At 39.0% G+C, this 26,880-nt stretch overlaps 1 protein-coding gene across 1 annotated transcript in view; it reads left to right on the forward strand.

The window, feature by feature from the left end:
- TACR1 (tachykinin receptor 1) overlaps positions 1–26,880 on the forward strand; it is a 183,202-nt gene that overhangs the window by 20,219 nt on the left and 136,103 nt on the right. The gene's annotated exons all lie outside the window — the stretch shown is intronic.

The raw sequence follows: 26,880 nt of genomic DNA on the forward strand, positions 1-26,880 counted from the left end.
GGACTGCCTTCCTGCAGTGAGGGTCCAGTTGAAGTGAGATGGCATGAATTTATTGGGCATCTCATCTGCACAGTTGCATATTTTCTTTCATCTCTAGGAGAAGCTGAGAAAGCTGATGGTGGCAGGATTTGGTTAGATATGAGTGGTGATGGGACAAAGGAATTATGGGTTCAAGAGCTAAGGACAGTGTAGAGTTGAAATAGCCATAGAGTCAAAATTGGAAAAGGAGGAAAGTGAAGGCTGACCATGGCTAATGGCCTGAGAAACTACTAGGGGGATTGAAGGTCTAGATAAGAGTGGAAAAGAGCATTAGGAGAGTTGAAGTACTGGAAGAAATGAAATATAGGAGGTTATGGTTAGATACAGGAGAGTCTCTAATTTAGAAACTTAAAACACTTGTAGGTAATAGTGAAGTCCAGTGTGTAAGCACCCCTTTTGTGGTTGAATTAGGGTGAAGAAGTAGGTCATGAGATTTTAGGAGGCTGAGGAATTGGCAGGGTAGGGATTTTGAGGGAATGTCGCTGTGAACATTGAAGTCTCCTAGTATAAGTATAGGAGTTGTAGAGGAGAGAAAGATGGTAATCCACGAGCTCCAGTCTATAAGAAAGGATAGGATGGCCTCTCCTTGTGACATTGGGCTCAGCAAGGTCTGAGTGTTCTAGTGGTTGGAAGGAATTTGAGAGGAGGTCCAATACAAAGGGTAGGTCATTCACTATGGAAGGGGAATCCAGAAGGCACAGTAAAAGAGGTAAGAAGTGTTGGAGTGAGACATAGATAATATAGGATTGAGAAGGATGGAGATGAAAGAAAGATGAGGTCTAGGGGTGGTTTGTTCCTACGTGGTCAGTGATTGACTAGTGGGGATAAGGAGAGAAACAGGAGGTGGGAGATTTTTAGTTATAGTTTAGTAATGACCAACAATGTCTCCAGTGTAGAGGACACTGAGTCAGGCCTGGGTTCAGGTTACCCCTAGCCTGCTGCTGCAGCTGCTCCTCAACTGGAGTGGATAGTGGGAGTGTAGGATAGTAGAGAGAGAAAACAAATTTGATGCCCATAAATTGGGGGATTGCTAAATCAAATATGGTACATGAATGCAATGAAATACTAAGAAATAATATAAGAAATTGTGAACATGAAATATTTTTTAAAAACATGGGTTATATTAATTACTACAGAGTTAAATAAGCAGAACCAAGAAAACAACATACACATGACTACAACAACATAAATAGAAACGGAAAGAACAACTGTTGAATTCTGTGTAATTATCATGACCATGGTTAGCCTCAAAGTAGAGATGGGAAAATGTATCTCCTTCCTTTCTTCGAAGAGGTGAGGAACTATAGCTGTTGAACATTGCATATACTGTCAGACCAGTTGGTGTTGGTTACTTTTGATGACCTGATTTTTTTCTCTTTCTTTTAATATTTGTTACTGGGCTGGTTCACTAGGTAAAGGAAGGAGGAAGAATACATTCAGAAGTGAGGGTGATATGGAACAAATGATATTGATAGAAATTAAAAATCTGACAAAAATAATTCTTGCATGCAAATTCACATGTTATGTCGTTTACCTTCAGATTGACTCTAATCTTGATTATTCATCCCAGTATTACCTTTGAGCCTCAGCTTTATGTATAGGACTGACTTGATACATGGAGCCAATGGATTCATCAGATAGGAGTTTGTGGTCCCAGAACAATTTCATTAAAAAAATGAAGTTACCTTACCTTATCAGAACAGAAATGATGAGTTACTGATGTGGGAACCATTTCATAATCATAGAGCAAAGGTCAAAATGAATACCAATTAGAAGAAAATATTAAAAAGACAATTAGATGAGGTATACAATGAAAATAGGTTCCATCTGTTCTCTTTAAACAAGTAGTCAACTCATGAAAAATGGAGTTTTTTGGATAAAATAAATGGATAAAAATAGATGAGAGATAAAAATATGTCTTTGGGTATGCTTCCACTGTTTTCTTATTTGCTATTTTTTGAGGTGATATGCTCATACTCTGTTATTATTTTCTTCTTCAATATTTTGCAAATGGGCTTGTACTCTAAACCAAGAAGAAGAAAAAGGGATCAAACTTATTTCTTCTTGTGGAAAGATCAGTACTAGAAGCAATGCGTAGAAATTGCAATGGGGCATATTAGGAAGGAACAATTTACTAAAAATTAAAGCTATCTCAGAGGGGAATGGGGATGTCTTGAATTGATTATGCCTCAACTAGAGGTCTTCAGGAAGAAGCTAGATGACCACCTATTGGGTATTTTGTAGAAGGGATTCTAGTCTGGATACAAGTTTAGGGGGCTCTGAGAACCATCCTAACTCTGAAGTTCTATGCTAATTTTTTTAAAAATAAGATCAGTAACACATTTATCTAGCACTTAAAGCTTGACAAGTTTGGGAATGACATTTCCTCACAATTTTACTTTCTTTGCACAATCCTTGAAGGTAGGTAGTGGAAAAATCTTTACCCCTTTTTTATAGTTTAGAAAACTGAGAAGTAAACAGGCAAAAATTACTTGCCTGGTCATACTCTTCAGTATCAAACCACAGACTCAAGTAAACATAAAACAAGTGCTTGGCATTTTCAGGGTACTTTATTAGATGTAGGAGAGACAGAGTTTAGGGTATACACAATCCTTTCCCCATGGATGATATAGTCTATTAGAGGGAAAAGACAAATAATTATAATTCACAATGATATGAAATAAATATATATGTACACAGACACACACACGTGTGTGTGTGTGTGTGTGTGTGTTTTAAAGTGCTATTTGAGGTGGGAACACCTTACCAACAGGAAAGATCAGAGAGAAAGACCACTTAGACAAGGTTAAGTTAAATTTTATCTTGAAGAATAAGTTGGTGATGAGGAAGAGAGAGGCCATTCAAGTTATAGGAATGCCCAAAGATATGGTATCAGGAGATCATACATATATTCAGACAACAAGGAGGATTCAGGTTTGTCTAGTACATGGAGTACATGAAGCAAAGTAGTGTGAGATAAAGCTGGTAAAATAGGTTTGAGCAGAATCATGGAAAGCCTTGAATATTAAGCAGAGTGTTTTCAGTGATCCAATTACAATTGCTTAAGCATAACATTAGGCATCTTGTTTATCACAAATTCCTCATGTCTCTTATCTCATATCTTACATTATATTTTTCATTGCTTTTCACAACTTTCTGTGAATAGAATTTTATTGTGACAATGTTTTCAGAGTCTATATGACTAAGGAGGAATTTTTTTCTCTTTTACTAAGAGTACTTTACCACTCTAGTCTGGTCTTTACCCCTCATCTTCTCACATAACTATAAAAATCTCTTACTGGTCTTTCACCACTATTCTCTGCCCTTGCTGGTCTCTCTTGCACAAACTTTCAGATTAATCTTCCTAAAATGCTGCTTTCATCGTGTCACTCTCCTACTCAAAACCCTTCAGTGACTCCAATGGCCTACAGATATTTCCTTGCCTCATAACACACTCCTCTTTGTTTCTCTTGCTACTTATTTACTTATGATTTTAATTTAGGCACTTAGAATCACAGAGACCAAGATTTGGAAGAGCATATGAGGTAATTTAATCTACTCTCTTACTGAAAATGAATCCTTTCCATATTGTCTTCGACAAGTTTATCCTGCCTTCTTGACTTTCAGTAATAATGATGATAGTGATAGTGCTTTAGGGTCTGCAAAGTGTTTTTCAAATATTACCTCATTTTATTCTCACAACACTCCTAGGAGATAGGTACTATTATGCTTATAAATGAGGAAAGTGAAGCAAACAGAGATTAAGTGACTTACAGTGTCTTTGAACTCAAGTCTTCCTGACTCCAGGTCCAGCACTTTATCCACTGCACCACCTAATTGTCTCAGTAATGGGGAACTCTTAAAGTTTCTCTTGGTACTTTTTAAAGAACTCTCATTCCATTTTTGAGAGCTCTAATTGTTAGGAACATTTTCCTTATGTAACACCATTTTCTCTCATAGAGGTTATGGATACTGCTATTGTCTTTAAGAGGCAATTGAATTTTGACATAATTTAACTGTCATATTATATGAGGCGTCTGTAAGGAGACTAAGGGTTTAACTATCATTTTGGAGACACTGTTAACTGTGATGGTTGAAGAGAGGATACCTCTCCAAGGTATGAATCCAAAGGTCCATCATGAAGGGAGCGCTAGAATGAGAGACAGGAGACCTGAGTTCTGACATTAGCTGTGTCTGTGGGCAGTCCCAGTTTCTCTTGCTCTTGTCTGCCAAATGAAGAGAAAAAATGAAGGAGACCAGATTCAAGATATTATTGCTTGCCCCTTTTTTTTTTAGCATATCCCCTTTCCAAACTACTTTGTATCCATTTGCAAATATTCTCTCTCTCTTACTCTCTGTCTCTGTCTGTGTCTGTGTCTGTGTCTCTCTGTCTCTGTCTCTGTCTCTCTCTCTCACCCTCTCTCTCTGTAGGTATATACACACACACACACACACACACACACACACACACACACACACATCATACACATATGCACTTTATCTTCCATGTTAGATTGTGAACTCCTAGAGGGCAGGGACAGTTCCACTTTTGTCTTTGTACCCCCAGCACTTAGCACAGTGCCTGGCCCAAAGTAAGCACTTAATAAAATGTTTGTTGATTGATTGATTTGGTTGATTCTCAAACCTGACTATTAAAAGTCCTTACTGATAAATTCAAATCTGTAGAACACACAATGGTCACTTTGGGAAAGAATGACAGATGCAAGAATTTAATGCTTCTTTTTTGCTGCAGGAGAACATACTCTAATATTTCAAGGATCTGTGGTTGTGTCCGTGTTGGTACTTCCTTCATGCATGCAGATTCTAACCCCTCTGTGCCATATCAGAATCGCTGTAACTGGAAAAAAAGATCTTCATTATTTACCATCTTGCTGGTGCTCTCTTTCAGCACTTAGCTGGGCTGGTCCTCAGACAACTGACATGCAGCCCATTGCCGAGACTATACTGAAGGATTTAAGGCTTGTTAGGATCACCACAGTATGAGCTCCAGTGGCATAGAGTTTGAGGAGCTAGGGCCACCTTCCCACAGTCTGATGAATCTTTGGAGGAGAACTATCATAGAGGATTAAAAAAAAACATTGAGAGGAAAAGGAGATATCATGTACCAGGAGCCCATAAAAGGGCTGGTTCATTTGACCTTAGACATATTGATTTTGAGATGATGAGGGATATATCAAATATTGTCCTGTAAAAATAAGGAACTGAAGCTAGAGCTCAGAAGATAGCTGAGTCATTCACATAGAGGTCTAAAGTGATGACAACAATGAATTATCTACACTGGAGGTGTCAAACATGGGGCACTGCATGCAGTCTGCACCAGGCACATCACTCCCCCATATGGTATGAACCACACGAAAATGTAATTGGAAAATATTGGAAAAAATAAATAAAAATATAAAAACCATCAAAAATATTACTATCTGGTTTTCTAAATCAATATGCAGCATGAAAGAATCCTGTATAGTTTAGTGGTCCTTATATCTTTTTGAGTTTGATGCCATTGATCCATACCATCTGCAGTAGATGCAGATAACTGGATGGAAAAATCTAGCTATGAAGCTTAGTTAGGGAAATAGGATAGATAAATGAAAGTCTTTTTTTAAAGTCAGGAGAGACCTGGGTGTATTGACAGGTGGCAGAAGATCAGGATGCTGCAGAGCTTGTGTAAGGAAGTGCATATAGGTGCTACCACGTTCATAGTGAGGGAGAATTCTCTTCATTACTCTGCCTACTATGCAATCAGTTGACATGGGGCACAGTCAATTGTGCCAGAATTCCTGTAGTCAAAATAGTGATAAAATTTCTGACTTCCCACTTAGTTAGGGGTGACAGATGTAGGAAGCTTACTGGTAAAGAAGTGGCTTTGTGGATGCTGAGGCTAGCTGTTAATTCTGTGGTGTAGGATGGGTGAATGGGGACTGTATTACTTAGCATGAATATATTGTGTGGAATGGATTAGATAAGTGCTGACAGAAAAATAATTGTCAGGACTAAGAGGTACAGGAAGAAAGCTCCTGGAAGGTGGGTCTTGGACTTCTTTGATGATGGTGAGGATATGGCAGATACTCTGAGTATTCATCATTCTGAGGCTGTGGTTCATGATGCTCCCTTACCCCGAGATAATGAATGTCGTATTGGGGAAATAAGTGACAGTGAGAGATGTAGTCAAGCCTGGCCTAGTGCTGGTTATCTTAATTGTACCTGAAGAACTTGCTTCTGTTTTCTTGTTTCTAGAGCAGGTTGGGCTGCTGGACATCCTAACAGTAGGCAAAATGGAAGGAGCCAGTGGAGAGGAAGAAAGTGAAGAAGCCAAGGAGAGGAAGAAGGAAACCATTGATAGAACAAAGATCTCAAATAGGCAGGAGGGAATGATGCCTAGGATACAGCAGTAGAGTTACTTTCAAAAGGAAAGGATACATAAGGAAACATTTAAGTTAAAGTGAAGACAAGAAAAAACATTTGTGTGTGGACAGGAGAATTCAATGAAGACTGTTAGATTGGCAATTTTTGTAAAACTTCTTTAGGATCATAGATATTTGTATGGAAGAGACCTTAGAAATCATTTAGTCCAATTTCCTCAGAGACTGAGATTGAGAGAAAGACATGTAAAATGGGGATAATAATGTCTACATCTCAGAGTTTTTATGAGGACAAAATGAGATTATATTTCTAAAATTTGCAAAATGAGATATTTGTCAAGCACTTTGCAAATTTTAAAGTGTTATATAAATGCCAGCAAGTAGTAATGAGGATGATGATGGCAGTTGTCATCATCATCATCGTTATCATCATTAAATGTTTGTGGAATGACTCATGGTGGAGTCATCCACAGGAGACAGGTTCTTACTCACCCACTCTGCCTCAGCTACAGAGAACATACCCTTGACCTTGCCATCACCTGCAGATGTTTCACTTCCATGTTCATAAACTCTAATATAACTTTATCTGAATAATTATTCTTATCAGTATTAAAATTATTGATGATAATAATTCTAATTCCCAACATAATCAACTTCACATTTAAAATTTTTACTTGTAAACTTCATACCCATTAATAAAACATAATTGCATGATTGTGTAAAAGAAGGAGTAAAATAAAAATGTTGAATAAATATTTCTTGAACTAAATTAAATGCTTAAATCCTCACAGGCATTTACTTAACAAAATAATACTAAATGAATTAACAAAAAAAAAACCAAAAATGCATTTTCCCCATCTGTTCTTCCAGATAAGCCTGAAATCCTGCTACCTTTGATTTTATTTTCTTACATGCAAGCATGCACACACACACACACACACACACACACTCCTGTATTGTCATAGTCACTTGGTACTTAGTTGTGGTTTTGCTAATCTCAATTTTCTTCTCTTTGCATAGTTCCTTCTATATTTCCTTATATGCTTCATTTTTATTATATTTTAATAGCCCCATAACATCCCATTACATTAATGTACCATAATTTTGTTATCCATTCTCTAATAATTGAACATGTAAATGATTTCCCTTTTTGTGCTCTCTTAAATAGGATAGCTATATGTTTTGTAAAGTAGGCTATTTTACTTCTTATGACATTTTAGTATAAATTAGCAATGGAGCTGCTAATATTGCAGGTATTAGGAGACTCCTGATCAACTGATTTCTCCCAGCTCATTTCAGAAAATTATAGAATGTAAAGAACAAGTAACACAGACAATGATGTATCGATGAAATTAGAATGAGGAGTAGGTGACAGAGAAAACGAGGTAAGTGTTTATACCTTAATTCTATAGGGGGAGTTGATAAGTTCTTCAGTCAATTTTGATAGAATTATTGACTAACCACCAGCTGGTCAAAAGATTCTTTGGCCCCTGGTGGCCTTTATGAAACAAGATATGCTCTCTAGGGAGTCTGTCAAAGTAGGAGATGGTTCTGAGTAGTGTGAACTCTGGCAGTTGAGAAGAAAGCCAGCTATGGAAGAAAGACCCAGCTCTCGAGGGGAAATTGCTTTTCATGTCTTAATAAAGGGGCGGATTTCTCACTCCTTACCGCCCCTGTTCCCCATCGTCCATGGTATCCTGTAGTGGAGCTACTAACCCAGTTGGAGACACTACAGCCAGCAGGGAGTGGGCCCATGGAGCCCAGCAGGGTGAAATGCCCAGCAGAGATATTCTGCCCAGAAGAAGTAACATGGGAACGACATGTGAAGAGAAAAAATATGAAGACCCTGAAGTGTAAATTGCATTGGCCACATGTGTACTCTAAGTGTGAAATGTTCTACTAGTGTCCTCTATGCATCTACCCATTCTTCTCTCTGATATCATGTGTATTTGTGGGAGAATGTGCCCCAGGTTTAATGAGGAAATGTGTTGTTATCATCTGTGTTATGAATTTCAGTAAATGCCTTTTGTTTTTATTGTATCAATCGACTGACAGTTAAAGGTAAGCACACTGAAGAGTGTCTCACGAATTCTAATTTTTGGAATGTGGATCCACAGAGCACATTGAACTTGGAATGGCTATACCCCAGGGAACCCAATTTGTGAATTTAAATTCAGAGGCTAGCCCAGAGATGGGGCGACACTTACATTTACGTTGTGCTTTCAGGCTTCTCCCCTTAAAACCTTGAACCTCACAAACAAGACTGAGGATTTTGGAGGTGTTCTAACTTTTTTTAATACCAATTTGATAATGATTATATGCACAGAACTGTGCTGGTTCCTGGGGAAGAAACACAGTTTAGATAGAGAGTTCCTGCCCTCATGAATTTTACAATTTAATTTAAGAAATGACACTTTTTATGACCCCCATACACATTCATAACACCCTTTTTCCATGCTCACAGTATCACTATCCCAAAGATGTACTTTTATGTGTTTAGAGCAGGGGTGGGGAACCTGAGGCCTTGAGGTCACATGTGGCCCTCTAGGTCCTCGGGTGCAGCCTTTTGACTGAATCCAAGTTTTACAGAACAAATCCTTTTATTAAGGGGATTTGTTCTGTGAAGTTTGGATTCAGTCAAAGGGCTGCACTTGAGGACCTTGAAGGCCACATGTGGCCTTGTGGCTTCAGGTTTCCCACCCCTGGTTTAGACCTTTCCCGACAGTCTCTACTCTTGTGCCATTGTTGCCAAAAAGTGGTTCTTGGAACTCTCTCTTGGATTTCGAATCCTGGTGCAGAGACAATCATAGAAACCATGAGTCTTTACAAGGAAGATTTATTCATAGTTAAATGTGAAATGATTAGCAACTACCCTCATAAATATCCTTGCCTATGCCTCACACCTGCCAATGATGATAAAGGGCCATTTTCAGCTCTGTGTTTGTCTCTGCTAACATGGAATATATTGAACTAAATTTATTTTTAGGATTTGCTATCCATCTCTTGTGGTAAGCTTGGAATAATGGGTGAAACTGCACTTTTTGTACTGTTCACTCATTAATTTTATTGTATGATAACCTTGGAGGACAGGCTTCTTGACCTGCATCTGCATATTCAGAAAACAAAATGTGTTTTTATTCTGACATCTTAAGAAAAAAAAGCAACAGTTGAGTAGCTTTTCAAACAGGCTCATTTAAACATTTTGTGGTTAGAAATTATCAGAGGATTCATGGTGGTGACCAACATTGAGTTCTTCTAGGGGCCCAACATCTTCTTAGCTAGCCAACTAAGCAGTCAAAATGGCTAGTTTCACCAAGAGCCATGTATCTCATCCTCATTCTTATAGAGAGAGCACATCTCGGACTGCTTTCTTCTGTGAAATTGTGGGGTTGGATAGATGATCTCTAAGATTCCTTCCAGCTTTGACATTCTGTGACTGCAAAGATAAGTCACTCAAAAGGCTGCTGGCACTCGCCAGCTTGTCGTTCTGTATTTACGCACAAGTAGTGGAATCTTGGTTGGTTCTGGGCACTATATTTTAGGAAGGCTATTGATAGGTTGGATTATGTCACTAAAATGAAGGGCCTGGGGACTATTTCATACAAGATTGGATTGAAAGACCTAGGGATATTTAGAAAAGAAGACCTAGGGGATATGTGGTAGCTGTCTTGAAGTATTTGAAGGGCCATCGAAGAGAAAATGGCCTTCTTCTGCTTATTCTGAAAGGGTGAACTAGGAACAATTGGTGGGAGTTGTATTGAGTTAGATTAGGTAAGCAAAAACATCCTGACAATGAGACCTATTTGCCATTTATTGACTTCAAATGGAGGCTGGGCGTCTTCTTGTTGAAAATTTTTTCCTGCTTCTATAGATTGGACTAGATTCAATTCCTAATGACACTGAAAATCCATGATTCTATGAGTCAACCTATGATGACTACGAGGTTTGGTATGAAAAATGACAGAGAAATGAAACCAGAAGAACATTGTACACAGTAAAAGCAATATTGTGTGATGCCCTACTGTGAATAACTTAGATATTCTCACCAAAAAATGATCTAAGACAATTCTGAAGGACTTATGATGAAAGGTGCTGTCCATCTTCAGAGAAAGAACTGATGAAGTCTGAATGTGTACTGAAGATACTTTTTGGGTTTTTTGGTCTATGTTTTCTTTCACAGCATGACTTACACGTTAATGTGTTTTGTATGACTGCAAATGTATAACCTATGTCAAACCAGTTGCTTTCTTAATGGGAGGAGGGGAGGGAAGGAGAGGATTTGGAACTCAGAATTTGAAAAAATGCTGAAAAAATTTTACATGTAGTTGGGGAAAAAAATAAAATATTAATAATCTAAAATAAAAAAAGAAAAATTACTGAGATATAATTAGAAATCCTAACATAATATTGTTCCCTGGAAGTCTTTGCCATGCCAGTTGCCACTACCATATATTTAGGGAAAACTGTAAAATAAGAGAAGCTACCCTCCCATGTACCCTTCTGCATGCCCCTCTCACCTTTCACAATGTTTTCCTGTGGTATACATTGCCCTCTGGCTGCCCAAAGTTTCCCATTTCTCCAAATGCTCTAGGTTCCCGAAGTTACTCCCATAGAAACTCCAGAGATATCAGTAGATTGAGTTCCACTAGGAAAAAAGTAACCTTAATGTGAATAACCTGGGAGGTTTAATCCTCTCAGGGTATTTTAAAAGAAAAACAGCTTAACTCAGGACTCTCTCCTTTCTATCATTTTCTTTAACAAGGAATCTGTTTATATGTAGGTTTCATTCCACTCTGCCTCTGTATCTTTTTTCTCCAGGTTTAATCCTTGGAAAATACACACACACACACACACACACACACACACACACACACACACACAGCAGAGGTATGCTGGAAAATGTTTAACAACCAACTCTCTGAAAGTAGGACACACTTTTAAGTTTAATCTGCATTAGTAACATTTTCTCCACCATTTTCTTAAGTCTAGACAACCAACAAAACAATAAAGCAAGCCCTGGTTTGTAGCATTTGCTGATTTCTGAAGTATTGAAAATTTAATGCATTGAAAATTTAACAATTGTCTCTGGCTTTGGCATACCCCTTGCCTGTAGGCACCTCAAACTCAACAAGGACTTAAATTCTACTTGGGGGAAGGCAACATGCACACAGAGAAATAGATACACAGCAACTGGAGGAGGGAGTAAGCAGAAATGACCAGGAAGATCGGGAAAGGATTTATGCTTTCTCCTGGTTTGCCTTCCTCCTCATAGTTCCTAGTACTGTACAATGTTCTCATTTATCCCAAAGGTGGTCTTTGTCTTACCTAGATGTGTACCCTAGACCCTGTTGACTTTTGTAATCAATTCCTAGGACACACATACTTACGAAAATGTGAGTTATAAAGCTGTCTTAACTCCCAAAGCAGATGTGACTGGTAAAGACTACAAATTAGCTTTTTATTTGCATACATAGGCTCATGAGACGGAAGATTTAGGCCTAAAAGGGACCTTAGAAGTCATCGAGTCTGACACCCTCATTTTCCTGATGAGGAAACCGAAGTCTAGAGCGCGGAGGTGACTTGCCCGAAGTTTCATGTGTGTGTGTATGTGTGGGTATATGTATATGTATGTATATATGTGTATCTGTATATGTAGTGTATATATGTATAAATGAAAATCATATGTGTATATATACACACAGACATATAATCCCATATTTAAAAATCATACATATAAAAGCATATACACAATCACAAAGATAGAATCATATAAAAAATCACAATAGGATTTTATATAGAAAACCTTCCATATAAAATCACATACATATAAAGTCACAGACATGTAATTATATGATCACATACAGATAAAACCATATATAACAGCATAGTTGCATATAAATCATACATATAAATAGTATGTTTAAAATGATATATAGTCAAATATGTAAAATCCTATGTAATCACATATAATTACAGATAGAAAGTCATATATATAATGATATAAAATCATATCTGTAATTATATATTTTATTCAGTCATGTCCAACTCATATATACGTATGTTTGTGCTTGTGTGTGTATCTACATATTTGTACATATGTGTGTACATGAAATGCAGGATTTGAACCCAAATCCTCAAACCACAAATTCATTGTTCCTGTCACTACATCACATTCTCTCTAGAACAGGATTTCTAAATTCTATTTTGTGCTATGGACCCTTTTGGCAGTCTGCTGAAGCCTAAGGACCCCTTCTCAGAAACAGGTTTTTTAATAATTTAAAGAAATGCTAAATTTTGATAAGAGGTTAGTGAAAATAAAAATGTAATTTTTTTTCTCCCAACCAAATTTATGGACCCCCTGAAATCTGTCCATAGTCCTTAGGATCCATGGATCTTGGGTTTAGAACTCCTGCTTCAGAAAACCAAAATAGCCAACAGCCTCCCATCCTTAAGGGGAAAACACTCCAAATACTATATCTACATCTTTTTCTCCACCCCTTCAACCTCCACCCAATTACAGACACAAGAAAACTCTTATTTTTGCTGCAATGCAATGTAAGACAATTGCAGTGGAAGAATAAGGAGGTGAGTCCCCCTCTCTGCCTCCGCTGCTTTAGAATCAGCAAAAAAAAAAAAAATCTTTTGCACTGTATCCCTTCCACACCCACTCCTAGTTCATCATTGTTGGCAAATATTGTGCATACTGAACATTTGCTTAGGGAGATGGATTTCAAAACCAACAAACAACAGGCTTCAGCTTTATGGAGGGGACAGCCATTTTCTTATCCCACCAGGTTTGTTCAAAAAGGTTTTCACAAACCAAAGGAAAGGACTGCTGAGCCCGTAGAGAGGACATATTATAATCTTTCAAGTAGATCTAGAAGTTAAAACAAGAAACACACAAAATCCCCTTCATTTTGGGATTACATCGCTGGAGGAACAAGTGAGAAATGAAGGGAAGAGGAAGTACTCTTCCCCCTCCCCCACAATAGTGTTGTAATTAGACCTCACCAGGGAAATTAGACACAAGCATATTATTTAATGTATCAGGCTGCCTGTCCCTTTGGATGGATGCACAGCTCTGGAGAATAGAGCAGGGAGAGACAGCTCATTACACAGTTGCTTGTTGTGTAAGAACGAAGGGATCTAATTTCTATCTTCGTGGTCTGGAAGGAGATTGTTAACTGCTAACTTAGATTTCTTTATTTGGTTAGGGGAGGGGATTTTAAAACATTGGCAAGAGTCCTGGGCTGAGAATGAGGAAACATAGACTCTTGGCCCAGCTGTGGTACTGGTTGCTATTTTGGACACATAGGGCTTGGTTATACTTTGGGGACCTCTGTTTCTCTGGTTCTTTGTTCCCACACAAGAAGAACCTGGAAATGTCAATATTTGACACTCCTCTAAGGGTAAACACCAGCTCCCTTTACAAGCACTTACACTCAAAATATTACACATTTTATTTAGAGTTAAAGATATAAGACTTGCATCAGAATCCCTAAAGATACAAGACTCTCCCATCCCTGTCAGCAGCTCTATTCTTCCCCTTGGGACCTATACGTAGTCTCTATGACTTACAGTACTGTCCTGAGTGGGCCTTCAGCAAAGTGAGAACCCTGGATTTGCTTCTCTATGTTACTCTCTGCTCTCTACCTCCCATAGGTTCTCAGGTGATGGTTAATCTTTTAATATCTGCTTCATTGTCCTCCATAGTCCTGTTTCTGCCCTTATAGGGGGATGCTGGAACAAGTATGAGGCTTTTAAGAGCTGGTTGTTCAGTTTTTGGGGTGAGCATTTACATGTAGGAACTCGGCAAATCCTACAAATCAGAGCTTGATTTATTGTTTTGTTAATTATCTATACTTATGGGAGTGATGGAAAAAATGCAGATTAAATTTAAAAGTGTATCATTTATACATTTCCCCTCCCACTCCGAGAGCTGGCTATTAAACATTTCCCAGCATTCCCTTACCTCCTTACTTCAGCACCTGTAATTCAGTTCCCGCCTCTCCTTAGCTCAGCTTCCTTTGGCTTCCTCATTTTCTGCCATCTTCTAGAAAACAATGCTCATTACTTTCCATGGGGGACCTAATCTCCAGCAGGTGGACTACTTGGAGAGCACATTCTGGAACCTTTAGTCCCAACCAAAAGTGCTTAAAGTGCAAAGCTATAGCTATGTTCTCCTGAAGTCTTTTGTTATACACTCAAGTCCTGTAGCCCTGCACTCATATTTTCAGGTAGCTGTCAGAATATCTCTTTTTTTCTGCTAGGAAACTTGTCCTAGATTTCTTTATTTGGTTAGGGGAGGGGATTTTAAAACATGGGCAAGAGTCCTGGGCTAAGAATAAGGAAACATTGATTCTTGGCCCAACTGTGGTACTGATTGCTATTTTGGACACATAGGGCTTGGTTGTACTTTGGGGACCTCTATTTCTCTGGTTCTTTGTTCCCACACAAGAAGAACCTGGAAATGTACTGATTTTCCATTCTTGGTTAGCTTACACCAAATGGGTGTTGCTTTTCCTTTTCCAGCAACTAGCTACTGTGCTTTACCTTGGGGTCTTTCATTTTGTCTTGGTATTCAAAGAAGCACTTTTGCTTTGTCTACGTTTGTCTTTCACCACCATATGTCTCCAATTGTTTTCCTCATGGTGTCTGAGATGAACTTTTCAAATTATTTGGGGTGGGGAGGTGGAGAGAGAAGGGGTAAAGGCAGCTTTTTACTTTCTCAAGAGTTTTTGAAGAGGAAGATAAATGTAAAGTCATATACTTGGGATCAAAAAATCAACCTCACACGTATAAGATGGGGGAAGGTATGGCCGGATAACAGTTCTGTATCTTTTAATGGATTGCAAGCTCAGCTTGAGTCAGGAACATCCTATGGTGGCAAAAACTAATTCTATCTTTATTATTTGTACTAAGATGGACCTAGCTATGTATCTTCTAATAACAATCATCAGTGTTGCTTTGGGGCCAATGCTTTTGGAATACATCTGGAATCCATTGTGCTGGATTTGGAATTAAAAGACGGGTTTCAGTCCTGGCTATGCTACTTATGATTTGTGTGACCATGGGCAAGTCATCTTGTCTCTCCTGGGCCTCAGTTTCCTCATCTAGAAAACAAAAATGTTGAATTAAATGATCTTCAATGTTCCTGCCGGACATAATTCCTATGATCCTGCCAGGCAGAAGAACAGAACTGAACCAGTTAGGACATGAGAAAAAGTCAGGGAGGGAAAGGAGCCTTCTGGTGCTACATGAATTTTGACCATGATTATCAGTGTTGTTGTTACTTCTTTATTAAGGAAATGTTGAGAGTGATTCTGGGGGGTTTGCTTCTATGTCAAAGTGGAGATCATGAAGACGGCGGAGCTCAAATCACCAGAAGAAGACTTAGAGTGTCTTTCCCTAGATTGAGTATTTTCAGGACATATTATAGTCTTGCAGTAAAACAGAATAGAACATAAGCCTGAGAATCAAGCTCAATCAGGAACACAATGACCACAACAGTGTAAAGAAACACAACAATGAAAGACCTCCAAATGGTCTGATGGATCTAGAACTCAAGTCTCCTAGCCCATTACTTTCTACAATACACCACTTAACACCTAGGGCACATTTCATAATAACCCTATTCTTTCCATTCAGGGCTTTTTCTGATAAACCAAACTACTTCTCTTACAAAGAAATATACAAAACAAATAATAGCGAAAACATACCTCAGTGACTTTTCATTAGAAAGAAGCCCAGACTGTCTAAATAGTATCAATGGAAGATCACAAATTCACAAAGTGAGATTCCCTATTTTTTAGGTCAACCTGATTCACAAAATGGGTACTCAGCTACAAAGTAAACAGGGAACATCCAATTTAGTAAACAGATTTAGCCTCTTTTCCTCTAAGCCTCCTTTATTCGTCTGTGTTCATTTATTCAGGGGATACACAGCTTTCAGCTGCCAAATTAGATTATACCAAAATTCAGCTGGCATCCCATCCAGTGTCATGCCCCTAGCAGGCCCACTAACAACTGTTAATTGATGATAGCATATGGCCATCATCCAAAAGTAAAGAACCATCCTTTAAACTGTGTTGTTCAAAACCTATGGGTTACAAGGTTGTAACCACTCTTGCAGACGGTCAATAGAGAGGTCCCTGCTGGGAATATATTCATCTTTGTCAGTTAAGTCGTGAGCTTCAGCATCTGAAATATTTTTCGTCTTGTTGTCCCTTGCAGTGATTATTCTTAACAAGTAAAGCCCTGGGGTTATATGGTAAACATTCTATCCTGGGGAAGGCAGTGCAGAAAAACTTACAGATTTGATTCACTAATCGAGCACTTATTATATGTAAGGTACTCTTATTTTTTTGAATATTTTATTTTTCCCAATTACAGGTAAAAATAATTTTTAACATTCATTTTTTTAAAATTTTGAGTTCCAAATTCTCTCCTTCCCTCTCTCCCCATTTCCTCCCTGAGATGGTAAGTAATTTGATATAGGTTATATGTTTATAATCATGAAAAACATATTTCCATATTAGTTGTGTTGTGAAAGAAAACAGACTAAGAAAACAAAAACATAAAAAATAAAGAAAGTGAAAAATAGTATGCTTTAATCTTTATGAGGTTATAAGGACAAAAGTGTAACAGTCCCTGCCCTCAAGAAGCATACATTCTACAACATGTGTGGTGGCAGAAGAGATAAGTAATGGCAAGAACACTAGAGCTAAGTTTTAGCCTAAGCTACGTCCCTGACTGACTACGGAATGTCAGCGAACCTCTCATTGGCATCAATTTCCTCCTCTGGAAAGTGAGACAGTTGAACCAGACTAAGGCTTCTTGTAGTTCTAAAATCCTACTGTTCTTTTCTGAGTCTAGACTTTGAGAGTGTAAGGTAGACAGATAGGTACAGGATGACATGCAGGCACTGGTATGAGCTGCTTTTTTAATATGCCTATTCACAAATGCCCGTTTTAAAAAACACTTCCAAGATCCTGCTTTGCTTAAAGATTCCCACTATCCATATCATGTGAATAATTACGTTACGGTGAATTAAATCGAAGGGGTTAAAATGAAGATGCAAAGCCTTCAATGGTCAATGGCACGTGGGACGTGATACACTGGATCAGGTCAATCAGTCAACAAGAATTTATTGTTAACCACTTGTTTTTATGTGTTACTGTTGCCATTGTTGTGGTTGAGTCATTTCAGTCATGTCTGACTCTCTGTGATCCTGTTTGCCATTTCCTTCTCCTCCTTCCTACCTTTCATTTTACAGATGAGGAAACAGGAAAATATGGTTAAGTAACTTGCCCAGGGTCACAGAGCTAGTAAATTTCTGAGATCAGATTTGAACCCAGGGCCAGTGATCTATCCACGATGCCACCTAGTTGCCCTTATGTGCTATGAAGTATTTCCTATAAGGCAGCTAGGTTGTTGTTGTTGTTGTGTTTGTCCTTCATTCTTGAAGAGGACCATGACATCAGTGAGATGATGACATGACTTGCAGTTGACCTTGATTTGAGTGAGGGAGGGCTGTGTAAGGTCACCAGCCTCACTTTCTGCCCCAGAGCCATATGGGTCCAGTGGCCAGATATTCACCAGGACAACTGGAGATGGCCCAGAATGCAATGGGAGACCCTGGCCCTTTTAGGCTGAGGTCTTTTCAGGTTCTCACTTTGAGTGAGGTAATGCCCATTTAGTGAAATAGGCCTCTTTAAGAATCAAGTCAAGGTGGTGCAGTGGACAAAGCATGGAACCTAGAGTCTGGAAGGCCTGAGTTCAAATTTGCCATTAGATACTTACCAGCTCCGTGACCCTAGGCAAGTCACTTAACCTGTTTGCCTCAGTTTCCTCATCTTTAAAATGGAGATGATAACAGCATCTACCTCCCAGGGTCGTTTTGAAGATCAAATGAGAAAAAACTGCAAAGTTTTTAGTGTAGTCCCTGGCACATAGTAGGTGCTATATAAGTGTGAGTTGTTATTATGTTCCAGGATCTGTGCTAAGGGCTGGTGATACAAAAGAAAAGCAAATACATAGTTCTTGCCTTCAAGGAGTTTGCATTCTGATAGTGGAGAGACAACGACATGCAAGCAACTATGTGCATACAAAATATATATATATATATATATATATATATATATATATATATATATAGTGCAAATGGATAGTGATCTTAGAGGGAAGGCATTAGCAGTATAAAAACATGGGAAAAAGCCTCCAGTAGAAGATGGAATTTGAGCTGAATTTTAAAGGAACCCAGGGAAGCCAGGAGGCAGATGTAATAAGTGACAGTATTAACAGGGATGGAATTGAGTTTAAAAGGCACAGAGTTGAGAAATAATTCTGTATGCAAGGAGAAGCAAGAAGGATGATGTTTCTGGAGCATAGAGTATGTTGAAAAGTGAAATGTGTATGCAGACTATAAAGACAGGAAGAGGTAAGGTTATAAAGGGCTTAGAATACCAAAAGAAAGATTTTGTGTTTGATCCTAGAGGTGATAAGGAGCCACTGGAGTTTATTGAGTGAGGGTGGGGTAACATGGTCAGACCTATGCTCAAGGAAAATTACTTTGGCAGCTGAGTAGAGGATGGATTAAAGTAGGAAGAGACTTGAGGCAAGGCGACCAGTCAGAAGGCTGGTGTAATAATCTAGGCATGTGGTGCTAGCCATGTGAGTGGAGAGAAAGGATATATAGGAGAGATGCTGCAATGGTAGAAAAGGCAGGGCAACAGATTGGATATGTGGGGTGAGAGTGGAAGATGACAACGAGGTTGGGAATCTGGGCAATGGAGAGGTTAGTGGTGCTATTGACAGTAACAGGGAAGTTTGGGAAAGAGAAGAATTTTGGGGGAAAGATAATGAATTATTCTACTTTGGATATATTTAGTTTGAATTGCTTTGGTGGCATCCAGTACAAGATATCCAAAAGGCAGTTGGTGACGTAGGACTAAGGGTAAGGAGAGAGGTTAGGGCTGGACTTATAGATCTGGGAATCATCTGCATGAAATAATAACAGAGACCATATGAGCTGATGTATGGCGGTGGCATTTCTTTGATAAACATTTATTGAACACCTATTATATATAAGGCTTTTGGAATCTGCAATCTTATAGAAGCTCAGAATGTAAAAGTTGAAGGGGGCATCTGATGACATCTGGCTTCCTTTAAAGCTCAGTGAAGTGTCATCTCCTTTAGGAGGCCTTTCCTGGTCCCAACAGTTACTGATGCCCTCCCTAAAAGTACTTTGTATCTATTTTATAAATTCATTCACCAATGAACATTTCATATTTACTCCCCCTCCCTAAGCAATGTAAGTTCTTGAGGCCAGAGACATCTCATTTGTTGCGTTTTTATCCCTGCTTCCTCACACAGTACCTGGAATGTAAGTTCTTGAGGCCAGGGACATCTCATTTGTTGCGTTTTTATCCCTGCTTCCTCACACAGTACCTGGAATGTAAGTTCTTGAGGCCAGGGACATCTCATTTGTTGCATTTTTATCCCTACTTCCTTACACAGTGCCTAGAATATAGCAGGAATTTACTCAATGATTGTTGATTGATCTAATCCAACCCATGTCTGCAAAAGACTTTCCTCTACCCATCCAACAAGCAGTCCTTCCGTCTTCCTTTGATGACCTCTGTGAGGTGAGAGTAAAATCACAGCTTCCCATGTTCACACTTTCCCCTTTGGGATGCCTGAAATGTTAAAAGGTGTTTCAGTATGTCAAATGTACATTGTCCTATCTGCAAATGTCACTAATTGGTCCTACTTCTACCCTCTGAGGCAAGACAAAACAAATTGAATCGCCTTCCATGAGACAGCCTCTCAATAACATGATCACAGCTACCATGTCCTCCCCAAAGTCTCCTCTTCTAAAGGTTAAACACCCCCTATCATGAAATGAGCTCAAGGCCCCTCATAGTATTGATTGCCCTCTTCTGGATGCTCTCCAGGTCACCCTTATCCTTCCTAAAATATGTCACCCAGAACTGAACATAGTACTCCAAATATGGCCTGACCCAAGCAGAATATAGCAGTACTATTAACACCCTTGTACTATACATAGCATGTTTCAGCATGCCTAAGATCACACTAGGTATTTGTCTGCTATGTCACACTGTTGACCTATGAGCTTTTCTTTGTTTCCATCAGTAACTTTATTATGGGTTCAGTACAAAGTCATGCCCTCCAGTGCCCTAAACAAAGGTAGAGGGTGAGGGTGGAGGGAGCCTCCAGCTCCCCTGAGGGGGCGGGAACAGGAGAGGGCAGGAAATAGGGGAGAGAAGGCAAAGGCACCCTCCTGCTTCCTGGTCAGTGGATGGTGTAGCATATGTAGGGCACCTCCACGTCCTCGCCACTGTCATCATTGCAACAGAGCTCCATTACCAGTGCTTGCACATGGAGGCTCAGCTTCTATTTTGACACCTGGTTGATAATCCCCATCATTGGTTGGTCCTTGGCTCCTTGAGCTTAGCAGCTGGAATGAAGAAGGAGTAGCTTCCTATAACTAGCTGATCTTTTTCAGACAAAATAATACCTTTCTTGTTCTTGTAAAGTTGACTTTTCTACAATCAAAATGCTATTGTGGAGTCCAACATTGATGGTTAGAATGGAGATTATTCTTATGTAGCTACATCATCATCTGAAACCCTCAGGATCCTTTACTAGAGAGGAAATAGACAGGAATACTGTGAGAGTGGAATAATATTTTCCCATGAGTTAGAATATGAGGGTCCCCATCTCAGCCCTTCTAAGGCAATAATAATAGATTTAAGACCAGATGATCTAAATATTGGCCATGTTACTTACTACGTATGTGTGACCTTGGATATGTAACTTGGCTTCTCAGTTTCTTCCTCTGAAAGATGAGGGGGCTGGACTAGGTGAGCCCTAAGGGCCTTTTAAGCTCTAAATCCTTCATTCTGAAAAGTTTTGTCATCCAGTCGCTCCATCACTTTGGACTTTGCTTTGCTTGTTCAGAGCTATTTGGATAGAATTATATACTCATTGGTAAGGGCACTCCTCCATTGGTTTAGATTATAACACTTCTGTGCAATTCTACTCCTTGACTTTCCATAAATCCTCCGTGAAAGAGTTAATCAATGTGCTGGAGCCTCTCCTTTCCTAGTTTACTTGCTATCCCCAGGGAGAAAGTACTTAGGCTGTCCATTTACTGTCTATCATTCTTGCTATATGAGCAATCTGCCTTCTTTGTCAGACGTTCTTGCCCTCAGTGATGTGTTGCATACCACTTCTCACACGGAAACCATTTTTGGTAAAGTGCTCCAGACTGTTTCCACCTACCATTTGTCTTCCCATTACCTTCTGCATCACCCACAATTTCCTTGTCAGTAAAACGAGGCTAATAATACCTCTATGACATGGTGGGTATTAAATCATTGAATATATGAGTGTAAAAATTCATTGTAAAGTAAAAAGTCTATCATACTCTGCAAGTGGAAGTGAGGTTCATGCTGGAAGAGAGGAAAACACTAAGGAGACCAGAGATCCATTTAATACATTTGGAACATGCTGGTTTCAACTCGAGAGATGGCTTTGCCATTGGGAATAATCTCTCAATAACCAGCAAGGTTGTTTGGCTTTTCTAAATTTTCCTCCCTCTGAATTATTATGGAAATGGGAGAAGGAACAAAATAAGAAATAAGACTGGATGGTGAAAAGCACTTTGGGCCTTAAAAGACCTATGGTTGAGTCCTGGGTACATTGAGGTCATTTTTCTTTTAGTCAGTCAGTCAACTAGTATTCGTTAGCACTTATTAAGTGCCAAGCACTCTACTAAGCCCTGGGAGTACAAATGTCAGTAGAATGAAAGATAGTTCCTGCCCTTGAGGAACTTGCATTCTAATGAGAGAAGATGAGACAGGAAAGAAAGCTGAAGGGGTGGGGGTGAGGGGCACAGAAACAAAGGTAGCTGGCTAGGGGCATGGTAGAGGAAGTCCTCAGTGCAGCAGGAGAGGAAAGACACATGGGTGGCCTGGGAATCCTCCATAAGCAGAGATTCTGGGAGAAGCCATCCAGAGGGAGGGAGACCATCTGAAGGAGAGGCTAGATGAAGATCAATCCAGCAAAGATTGGGAAGGAACAGTCAGGCAAGTGGGAGTGTGAGCTCTTTTGTCCTGAATCATACATGACCAGAAACTGGCTCCAAAGTTCCCACACTGTTGACAGGAACTGGGAAGGGCAGATTAGAGCTTTTGTTATAATAGCAATAATTATGGGATAAGGAATAAAATGAAAGGAAAAGGGATGTATGTAGGGAAAGAACAGTAGACTTACAGGTCAGAAGACTTGAGTTCGATTCTTGGCTCCAGTGCCTGCATGTTTCATGACTTTGGATATCACTTATTCTCTCTCTAAGCATCACTTTCCTTATCAATAAAAATAGGGACATGATATTTATTCTAAGAGTCACAAGCTTATTGTAAAAAGAAGAGCTTTTTAAGATATGAAGTGCCATATAAATTGAGTTATTAGCATATTGAAGATTTTGTTGTTGTTTTTTAGAAAATTAAATAGAAGCCTGATTGGTAGGTGTTATGCTAAATCATGGGGCTTCTAGTTGCACAGCTGGGCTGAGCAAGAAAGACTCATCTTCCTGAGTTCAAATCTGGCCTCAGACCTTTCCACACTATGTGACTCTGAGCAAGTCATTTAACCCTGTTTGCCTCAGTTTCCTCATCTGGAAAATGAGCTGGAGAAGGAAATGACAAACTGCTTTAGTACCTTTGCCAAGAAAACTCCAAATGAGGTCACAACTGAAACAATTGAGCAACAACAGCTGTGTTAGATCGCTGCTTAGTTTAGTTTCTCTTTAACAAAACAGGCCAAGCTCCCTGCCCTAGAAGGCGAGGAGAAGGGTGAATGTTTAGGATGGATTCTATGAGAGCATAGATTTTAGAGTTGGAAGAAGCCTTGCATGTAATGAGTTACCCCTCTCCTTATACAGATTAGGAATCTGAGGGCCAGAGAGGGTAAGCAATTTACCCAAGGTCACACACGTTGTATGTGTCAGAACTAGGATTTGAAGTCAAGTTCTATAACTACAAATCCAACTCTCTGGATAATTATAGGATCACAGTCTTAGAGCTAGAAGGTATCTTAGAGGCCATCAAGTCCAGTGCCCTGATTTTACAAGTCAGTAAGCTGAGGCACAGAGAGGTTTAGTGACTTGCCCAGGGTCACATAACTAGTAAACATCTGATACAGGATTTGAAAATTAAATCTTCATGATGCCTTATCCTCTATGCCTAACTGCCACTATCAATGGATAGACATAGCTTGATTGGGAAATTCTAATCCCAACCCTGTAGGGGCTAATCTTCTTTTTCCAAGGGAAAAGACAAAGTTTATTAGGGATTCACCATAATGGGTTGTCTTAAGAAATCCCAGCCTTTGTGATGCCTGTTTTCACAAGCAGATCGGGTTCAATCTACTGAGCTAGTTTGAATCTGAGTGCCTTCATGGAGGCAAGATCGAGATTATATACACAAAGATTGTAGGAGGGATTGAGGGGTGGTCTGGGGTGACTAGAGCAGGGCTTTAGAGAAGGTCTTCAGGAGGAGTTGTAGGGGCTAATCTTAAATGAAATATCTGTTTGTTGATTCTTCTGATCCCAATTCTTGCCCCAGCATTTAGTTTTCTGGCTTTGTAAAGGAAATGTTTACAGGCACTCTGGGGTATTGCTGGGGGTGGGGTGCCTATAGAGTAACCAAACAATGACTCAGGGAGGAAAAGGTGGGGGGCAGGAAGATGGATAGGATTGGGTAAAGTGAATGATGGTAGGAGGGGCTAGCTTATAGAATCACTGGATTTAGAGAAGGGACCTTAAAGATTATCTAGGCAATTGTTATTGTTGGTTGTGTCCAACTCTTGAGACCCCATGGACCATAGCACGCCAATGCTGTGCGTGGGGTTTTCTTGGCAAAGATACTAACGTGATTTGCCATTTCCTTCTCCAATTTTCTAAGCCAGCCTCCTCCTATTATAGACCCAGAGGCTGTGGCCAGAAAGATTAAATCCCTTATTCCCGGGACATGCAGATAGTAAGTAGCAGAAACAGGGTTTAAAAACAGTTCCTCTCATTACAAATTCTGTTCAGAAACCAGGACTCAGAATACCAAGAGCTGCCAATTAAGGCATCTATAGAGTACAACTTGGGAATCAGGTTTTCCTAGAAGACAATGTGGTAGAGTAGAAAGAAGACTGGGTTCAAGTCCCAGCTCAGCAATACATTATCTGTGTGACTTTAGGTAAGTCATGTGACCTCTTTGGCCTTAACTCTCACCTATCAAATGAGAGATTTAACTAGATCAGAGGTATCAAATTCTCTAAGCTTCCCCCACCCAGGGAAATTAGATTAAAAGGTTATTGGGAAATGTTTAACAAAACTAATAAAAATACAACATTGATAATGTTAATTTGTAATTTTCTAGGTCAATATCCTAAACCCCTAAGGGATCTGTTTCTATGTGAGTTCAACAGCACTGGACTACGTACATGTTGTTTGAGGAAATTATAGATATAGTCTGGTCCAAATCTCTTCTTTTGTAGAGAAGGTAAATAAGTCACGAGAAGAAAAGAAACTTGGCCATAGTCACACAGGTAGTAAGTAGCATATCTATGATTCAAACTCAAGTCTTCTGACTCCCAATCCCATATTCTTTTCATTCACTATACGGTACTTATCTCTCATTCTTTCCTTTTTGGCTTTCCACCCCCACCAAAGCATAAGCAAAGAAAGAAAGTATCCTTAGAATCCCCTTGGGGATTTTTTTGCTCTAGGTCACAATGGCAGCTACGTGTTGGCCTAGGTACCAGGAGGAAGAAGCTTTAGACATTGAGTAAATGATGCAGTAGGAATGAGAGATGTAGTAGCCCAGGCTAGGAGTCCAGGATCACAGAATGAGCTGTGGCTGATTTTGCATAGTCCCTTTGGGTTTTCTTTGGAGGCTAACCATTGACTGCACAATTGAAAAATCTAATGGCTTTTACCCCAGTCCTCATCTTCCTCGACTTCCCAGTAGCATTTGGTATCACTGATTTCCATCTCCTTCTTTAAACTCTCTCATTTCTCATCTTTAGTGGCACTGAGACATTTGGATTCATGTCTCACTCCTTGGTGTTTTAAGTTTTAATTCTATTAATTCAATTTCTTTCAATAAACTTTAATAAACTACCTACTATGTGCAGAGTTCTGTGACATAGTACTAGAACAAAGTTTAGTTAACATAGGGTCCCTGTCCTGAACCCTCTATCACTTCTCACCATCCCAACTGTTTTTTCAAAAATTATTTTTTAAATTAACAAGCTTTATTTTCTCTCCCTTCCACCTCTCTTGAAGTTTAAAAAAATAATTTAAACAAGCATGCATAGTCAAGCAAAACAAATTCCCACATTGGCCATGGTAAAAAAAAAAGTCAGGTTCCTACTCCATATTGTGTCTATCGCTTCTCCATTAAGAGGTTGGCAACATTCTTCATCATCAGTCCTCTGTAGTCATGGTTAGTCACTACGATTATTAGAATTTTTGAGTCTTCCAAAGCTATTCATTTTTATAATGTAGTTATTCTTCAAGTTCTACTCCCTTCACTCAGCATCAGTTCATATAAATCTTCCAGGTTTCTCTGAAACTATTCCTTTCATCATTTCTTATTTTTCTGGTTATACAATTGGTTTGGAATTTTTTTACTTTGGGAAGACTTCCTGTTCATATCCTTTGGCCACTTGTCAGAGAATGACTCATTCTTACAAATTAAATCAGTTCTTTATATATCTTAAAATGAAATTTTTATCAGAGAAACTCGCTGCAAAGATTTTTCCCCCAGTTAACTGTTTCCCTTCTAATCTTAGTTACATTTGGTTTCGTTTGTGCGAAAACTTTTCAATTTTATCTAGCCAAAATTATTCACTTATTTTATGTGATCCTATGTTTGGTCTTGAACTATTCCTTTTCCCATAGATCTGAAAGGTAATTTCTTCTTTACTTCTCTAGTTTGTTTATGGTGTGACCATTCCATATCTAAATCATGTATTGTTTTGGAGCTTATCTTGGCAAATGGTATAAAGTGTTGATCTAAACCTAATTTTTGCCATGCTGCTTTCCAATTTTCCCAGAAATTTTTGTTGAATAGTAAGACCTTATCTCAAAAGATGGGGTCTTAAGGTTTATCAAATGCTAGGATCCTAGGTTCATTTGTTTCTATATGTTATGTACCTAATCTGTTCCACTGATTGACCCCTCTATTTTTAACTAGTATTTAAGTCATTTTATGATTACAGTTTTGTAGTATAATTTAAGACCCAGTACTTCTCACTTCCTACTTTAAATGTCTCTTAAGACTCTATTTCAGTCCTTTATACTCTCCCTGGGAAAACCAAGCCACTTGTCGTTAACCTATTCCTTCTTTGCTGATGATTCTTCATATTTCATCTCTGGCCC

This window comes from Trichosurus vulpecula, chromosome 3, assembly GCF_011100635.1.
Source record: "Trichosurus vulpecula isolate mTriVul1 chromosome 3, mTriVul1.pri, whole genome shotgun sequence".
NCBI lineage: Eukaryota > Metazoa > Chordata > Mammalia > Diprotodontia > Phalangeridae > Trichosurus > Trichosurus vulpecula.